Source organism: Megalobrama amblycephala, linkage group LG4 (assembly GCF_018812025.1).
Source record: "Megalobrama amblycephala isolate DHTTF-2021 linkage group LG4, ASM1881202v1, whole genome shotgun sequence".
Taxonomy (NCBI): Eukaryota; Metazoa; Chordata; class Actinopteri; order Cypriniformes; family Xenocyprididae; genus Megalobrama; species Megalobrama amblycephala.
In genome coordinates this window covers 10,678,399-10,685,421 of record NC_063047.1, presented here as the reverse complement: position 1 = coordinate 10,685,421, position 7,023 = coordinate 10,678,399, and the positions used below count along the sequence as shown (strand labels likewise).

At 36.6% G+C, this 7,023-nt stretch overlaps 1 long non-coding RNA gene across 1 annotated transcript; it reads right to left on the bottom strand.

The window, feature by feature from the left end:
- Positions 1-3,608: 3,608 nt before the first annotated feature.
- On the bottom strand, positions 3,609-5,345 carry LOC125266607. Its single transcript, XR_007184517.1, has 3 exons — positions 5,090-5,345; positions 4,383-4,426; positions 3,609-4,219 (listed from the first exon to the last, which is right to left on the bottom strand). It is a non-coding gene; the product is annotated as an uncharacterized LOC125266607 (long non-coding RNA).
- Positions 5,346-7,023: the final 1,678 nt, after the last annotated feature.

Sequence of the window (7,023 nt, the reverse complement as noted above, 5' to 3'; positions counted from 1 at the left end):
TCAGTTATTTAGGAGAATATATAAGTCCTTATAATACATAAAATATTTTGAGGCCTACATAACTTGCACAGCAGAGACATCAACAATCAGAATATAATCTTAACAATGGTGACATCCAAAAGTTTAATGTTGCAATGCATGCTGGATGCCAGTATAGTACAAAACTCCCAGCATGCAATGCAGAATGAATAAATTATGCAGCTTTGTTGCCACCAATGTTGAGATTGATGTGCTGATTTTTGATATCTGTGTGTGTCTAAATAATGCTGCAGCTGTTTTTAGTGCATAACACTTAAAAATAAACTCTTTTTAGCTGATTGTTGTTGGAACTCTTGCTGTAGTTTCACAGTGGCAATAATGAAAAATATTAGTCTGTTAATAATGTAACAATGGATAAATCAGCATGAATTCAGTGAATCAAGAGACTATGTGATGGTTATGTCTTCACCAACACATAACTATCAGCAACCAGAGAAAAAAACCCGATGTATTACAGTATTTCACAATTGCTAAAACACTAAACCCCATTCTCTGAACCCAGTGCTCAGTGGCCTAAACCCATTTGTCGAATCAGTCACTTTGTAGGCAAAACCTTAAATGAGTTCAGGTAGTTAAGACACTGTTTGCAAATCTCATCCACTCTTTTTGCAAAACTCTAAACACATTCTTATCACTAAAACACATTTTGCACTGTGTTGCAAAATGGTAAATACATGTGGCAAAAGTTAAACACAACTACAACACAGCTGTCATCCTTTAAACACAATGACTCAAAATTATTCACACTTATTTCTAATGATGTGATCAAATCAACTGTATAAAATATAGGTTAGTTCAGAGTGCACAGGTGACATAGGTGCTGAATGATGATACCAACAATAGATGGAAACAATCTGAAAAGTAGAGGAGGAAGAGTATGTGTAAGAGGATGATGAGGAGAAAGAGCAAGGGGTGTGGAGACAAGGCTGGATCCGGCACAGGTTTTCCCCTTTGCCTGCATGGCAAGAGACGACATTGCCTGTGATGTGGAAAATGTCCTCAACAATATTCAATAATATTCAACAATGTTATTGATCTGACAGTACTGACATTATAGGATGAGAACTGAACTAAGCTAGCCTAGATGATGACATCACTGTTTTCTGCAGAACTGCTTTATAGAGGAAAATAATTACAGTGATTTACATAATAATTGATGCTCTTTACAATGTAAGTGAATCAACACTGAACTGACTTCAGCTGAACAATGACACTATTTTCTTTTAGAGCTGCTGTACAGCCAAAATGAACCCTCTTTACATTACTGATCATCATGTACCTGTTATCACTGTAAAGCTGCTTTGACTATACTAGACTAGACTAGACTAGTATCTGTGTAGTATAAATTGCAATTGAAATAAAGGTGACTTGACTTGATTTAGGCCGGACCCAACATGAAGATGTGATGCTGAAGCAGAATGAATCTCTCACTGACTCTGAACTTAGTTTTTGTGTGTGTGTGTGTGTGTGTGTGTACTGTATAATGCTTTTCATTTAGAGTTTTCTTTGACCTTTTAGTCATTTGCATTTAGACTGCTGTATGTTTGCAGTATGTAAGTAGCCTACTGTATATACAGACATTCAATACTATATAATATTGAATATAATACTGTACTTGCAGTACATACAGTATACTTTAAATTCACATTACTTGTGATTTCTATACATTTTATATAATGGCAAAATGTGTTTACTGTGTTACAATATACTTTTTTTTCTGTAACCTCATGTTATGGATGTTGTGTTTTCCATTTTGTAATGTAGTGTCTAATGAATGATCTGTAGTGTATATATATTGCTTAATGTGTGTATGATCTGAAAGCTTTGTTTGATTTTGCCATAAGAGTCAGAGGTTTTGTGAAATTAGTTTGAAGATTGGATTTGTGTTTGCTGTTTTGAGAAAATGAGTAATGGTTTCAAGAAATGTGTTTTAGCAACTGTGAAATACTGTAAAAGGTCATGGGTAAAGAGCTCAACTAAAGTAAACACTGATCTCCTCAATGGTAACATCAAACCAAAAATTTTCAACAAAATATCAACATCTAAACTACTGTTAATTCGCAATAAGATTTCTTTTGTAGAAATAAAGTTAATCTGGTCAGTAATAAGTGTAATAATGTGTAATGGCTGGAAGACTGTTGTAGTTCTGCTCGTAGTTGTAGTTTCTGCTCGTATTTATCAGTGCTTCAGTGTTGCTTCAGTGAAGTGACATGTGGCCAAGTATGGTGACCCATACTCGGAATTTGTGCTCTGCATTTAACCCATCCAAGTGCACACACACAGCAGTGAACACACACACCGTGCACACACACCCGGAGCAGTTATTCCATTCTTGTTCCTCTTTTCAGTGGTTCTGCTTGTTAACAGCAGGTGTTCACACTGTAAAAAAAAATCCTGTAAAAAAACGGTAAAAAGTCTGGCAGCAGAGTTTCCAGACGGATTCCGTTAAATTACAGCAAATAACCATTTCACAAAATTACATACAAAAACTGTAAAAATACAGAACAGACTTTACAGTCAAAATTCATTAAATTACAGTATGTTACTGTTGATAATAATTTATTAAACCGTGAAAAAACTGATAAATTATGTCAGATTACATAGAAAATTACTAACTTTCAGGTTAATCTCTGCAAATTGAAGGTTTTTATGAGTTATTTTATCAAGCTGCTCTTTCCATCTACAGTTATTTACTTTTAAAATATAGATTTTCCATGTACAATAACTAATAACTTATTTATAAAAATGCACTTAGCACATAAATTCAAAAACAAATGTTTGCATTTTACAGTATTAATCTTTATTTTTACAGAACCACTCACAACTACAATCAATCTATTTTAGGAACTAAAATTAATTACTTAGAAATGCATAAAATTAAAAAACAATTTCTGTTAAATTAACAAAATCTAGTACCAAATACATTTAATCAAAGGAACATGCACATGTACGGTATTAGTCATTGTACATAAGACATTGTATGTCAAGTTACTTAAATTTTAGGAAATTCAAGCTTAGTATATAGAACATCTACATTAAAAGACAATTTCTGTATACTTTTATACTGTAATATTGCTGTTATTTTATACATATGATTACATTTTATCCAAAGTGACTACAAGGAGTACAACCCAGGTGAAAAAAAATACATTTCTATAATATACTTAAAGTGCTCTTTTTTCGTGCACTAATTTTGTACTTAATATACTAAAAATTCTTCTTTAGTACTTCTTAAGATAATCTTGAGAACATGTAAGTGTACTCAACTGTGCTATTTTGAGACACCATGAAATATGAACTAAAATGTTCTTTTAATATACTATCTCTGCATTTAAAAAAAATTATTTAGATACCACTTATAGTACATTTGAATCCATAGTGTACTACAAGTGGTAATTAAATATATTTTTTAAATACAGAGATAGTATATTAAAAGCACATTTTAGTTCATATTTCATGGTGTCTCAAAATAGCACAGTTGAGTACACTTACATGTTCTCAAGATTATCTTAAGAAGTACTAAAGAAGAATTTTTAGTATATTAAGTACAAAATTAGTGCACGAAAAAAGAGCACTTTAAGTACATTATAGAAATGTATTTTTTTTCATCTGGGAATGGATGCAACAATAAGTACAATGACAATTTCCAGTTAGTCTAGCACAGTATGCATAGAAATTATTTTTTTCAGTTAATCAGATAGTATCATTAGGACAATTGTTCACACACAAAAAATGCATCTTTAGCAGTCTCTTGAAAATGGTTTGAGTTATTCAGGTTATTCCACCAGCATGGGACAGTCCAGGTAAAGGTCAGTTAAAGTGTGTTTGTGCTCCTTTGGGATGACACCACAAGATGCTGTTCACTTTCAGAGCACAAGCTTCTGGAGGGCGTATAGGTACAGGCTTGCAGAGCCAGTTGTTGTTCTGTTGTGTAGCATTTTCCGATAGGAATGGCCTGGTCTTCCCAATGTTGTACTGGGCATATCTTCAAGATCAGGCAGTTCCAGCACTGTAGTCTGTGAAGTTTAACTGATTGATTATAACACAAAGGATGGGTGGCTGAAACCACGAGAACTTCTGTCTTGGCAAGGTGGAGTTGAAGGTAAATGTCATCCAGGTGAAAGTCGGAAATTTCCATCAAGCAGGCTAAGATGCGAGCAGCTACTGGTTGATCATCTGGCTGGAATGAAAAGTAGAGATGTGTGTCAGGATAGCAGTGATAGGAAAAGCCATGTTTCTGAATGATTCTAGTTACAATTACAACAAAAAATACTGTACAGAACAGCAGCATGAAAAGATGTAAACAAAGAATCTGTTGTATAAGAATAGTACACTTTCCACACCTGGACTGCAATGCTGCTGTAGATCTCCAGTCTTTCCACATGACCTGAAATCATAAAGAAATAAAAATTAGTTGACTATTACATTAATTCAAACATGCCAGCATATGTTTTACTGAGACAATGCAAATCCTCAACCTTCTTTGATCTGGAATTTTTATATCGAACTATCCAATGTATCTTATGATTCAGTAATGACAATTTACTCAGGTCATGTAATTTTTTTTTTTCTATTATTAGTATTTATTATAACACTAATATATGCATACTACTCGTGTTTTAAAGCAGATGCGCTCAGAATATTTAATTTATAATGTTGTTCATATTGTACTCTCATCTGCTTTCATGTAACATATAACTTAGACCTAACGTATAGTATGAGTTGTACAGGCTGCAGAGTGGCAGTTAGCCACATTAATTGTTCAGTGTATCAAAAGAGATTTAAAAAATGGCGGTACTATCACATCTAAACGAAGATATAAACACTTGAATGGACTTTATAAATAACTAATCTTTCTTGGTTTAAAACAGATGGAAAATTGAAAGATAACGTTACCTGCTGCAGTTTTGCTTTCAAAGGCAGTTACCTTACGTTATGTGTCTGAACACCGTTTAGATATACTAACATTAGCTTTTTCAAAACTATAAACAATATAAATGTGTAGCCACACAATATAAAATATCACACACATGTAGAATTTAACTCTTACCTCAGCCAGTGATCGGTTGGTATGATGTCCGCTGTGGTCTTCTCGCTGAAAGGACGTGTTAGTTTTTCGTTTTTCCTCACACTGTTCCGAAGAATGGACAGACGGATGTGTTCAAATAAATTCTCCTGCCCACGACGACTGCTCTTTACGATTGCTTTACACTACTGTTAATCTCACGACCCAAAAGCATAGCCTGCCCTGAAATACATTCAAATTACCCGCGACGCTCGCCCTTCCATCACTGTACGGCTCTGACTGGGAACTGTTGTGGGCGGGACTAACGGAAAAGTAATCGGTGGCAAATTTGAATCTGCGTCGCGCGCGCGCGCACACACACACACACACACACACACAAACTGAACATTGAACTCTGAAGAAATAAGTTCATAGTAATGATACGCTCATATTATTAACATATAATAAAAATTAGTTTGTAAATTTAAATGGCACTCTGACATTTTGAGGCAGTTGGTTTCTGCAAATGAAATGAGGTAACACGAGTTTTAATTTAGTGCATGGTATCTTTACAGTAACATACTGTAGATTACAGTAAATAACTGTACAATCAACAGTAGTACTGGCAACAGTGTAGGCTAGGATTATGTAGGCCTAATCTGAATGAAATGTGCATCTCTGCGGAGATGATGAGAGTCAGCAATGTCAATCTTTGCAGCCAACACTGATTCAGAAAACATTAGTTTATTAATAATTAAAATGTCTCCTTGCTGTTTTTTGCCACTTTCATAATCATTACTTTTGCCGATTCTTTATGGCAAGCTTTATGCGTGAGCTTGAGTGCTATAGGGGGAGACAGAGTATAGTTGTCACACGGGGAGAGTTGTAACACTACCAATTCCACGAATCAGGGATAAGATAGGAGACATGTGACAGTTTCAGTCTCATCAGGCTTCCTTTACGATCCCACATGGAGGTTTTCCAGTCTGTGTTGCTATCTCTCCTGAAGCTACAGCAGAAAATCTAATTCTGAGGTAAGAAAGTAAAAAAAAAAAACAAGATAATATTTTGTTTATATTGAGTTATATCAGGTCAAACTGTAGTTTCTCTAGTAAAGAATTGTGTATCAACCTCCTGCCAATTTCAAAGCACCATGCTAATACAGCTAGCTAAACAATGGGTGACAGTGGCGGGGTAGGTTGTAACATGTGTTTTAAAAGTGTTACAACCATCCCCTTATATACAACTAAGAACATTTTTGTGATTTTAATAATTTTACAGAATGCCTAGAACTTGGGTGAGAAAAACAGATCGTGGAGTCGATGCCAGTCTTTTAAAAAGAGCAGCAGAGGAAGTTAGGAAAGGAAAGTCTGTTAGGGCAGTGGCAAAATCCCATGGAATCTGCCATGTAACCTTGAACAGATATTGGCAGAAATATAAAGAACTGAAAGACCAGGGATCGAGGGACCTTCCTTGTGTAGGATACTACAGTCCTCACCAAGTCACATGATCCATCTAGGGCTCTAGAGGAGTTCAACAGAACTCCTCTCCATCTCACCTGCCACCCGGCTCCTCTCCAGCTCACCTGCCGCCCGGCTCCTCTCCAGCTCACCTGCCGCCCGGTTCCTCTCCTCCTTACCTGCCGCCCGGCTCCTCTCCAGCTCACCTGCCGCCCGGTTCCTCTCCTCCTTACCTGCCGCCCGGCTCCTCTCCTCCTTACCTGCCGCCCGGCTCCTCTCCAGCTCACCTGCTGCCCGGTTCCTCTCCTCCTTACCTGCCGACCGGCTTCTCTCCTCCTTACCTGCCGCCCGGCTCCTCTCCAGCCACTCATGCTGTCCACCTGCACTCTGATGAGATGCCGAGCACCTGGGTCCATCGTAGGTTAGTCGTTCAGTCCATCACTCATTAGGCCATTTCCAAAAGCAGGCCCAAGGAAAGAGACAGGTAGGGTTAGGAAGAAGAGGCGCTCGGAAATCCTC